The sequence below is a fragment of the Helobdella robusta genome, assembly GCF_000326865.2.
Source record: "Helobdella robusta unplaced genomic scaffold HELROscaffold_83, whole genome shotgun sequence".
Lineage (NCBI taxonomy): Eukaryota > Metazoa > Annelida > Clitellata > Rhynchobdellida > Glossiphoniidae > Helobdella > Helobdella robusta.
The window spans coordinates 504,150-504,651 of NW_008705481.1; the positions used below are offsets into that span (position 1 = coordinate 504,150).

The 502-nt window shown below is 27.7% G+C and overlaps 1 protein-coding gene across 1 annotated transcript in view; it reads right to left on the reverse strand.

Moving 5' to 3' along the window:
- The window catches only part of HELRODRAFT_139327 (hypothetical protein), a gene marked incomplete at both ends in the record, with an annotated part of 25,250 nt that overhangs the window by 8,564 nt on the left and 16,184 nt on the right, over positions 1–502 (reverse strand). The window lies entirely within an intron of this gene.

Sequence of the window (502 nt, forward strand, 5' to 3'; positions counted from 1 at the left end):
CGTACACACACACACAAACACACACACACACTCACTTCAGCTAGAGAACCTCTATTTTAAACACATTCGATTGATAATGAATTGAGTTTTCTAAGCTGAATTTCTATAGAAAAATGCGATTTTTTTTCTATTAATTCTGTCTTTTTTCAAGTTTATTAAAAGAAATAAAAATTATATAGTCGTTTTTATAAAAACTTATTTTAGAATAAATTATATATTTTGAATAAATTTTTATTTAGTAGAATGAAAATGCACATATGCATACACACACATACACATAATCATACATACATACAAACAAACAGACATACACACAGACATACACACGTACAAACACACGTACACTCGAACATACACATGCACACATACGTACAAACATACATGCACACAAATATACACACATACAAACATATATACATACACACAAATATACAAACACACACAAACACACATACAAATGATATATACTGTGAAAAAGATGAACGTTGATAATAAGTAATAA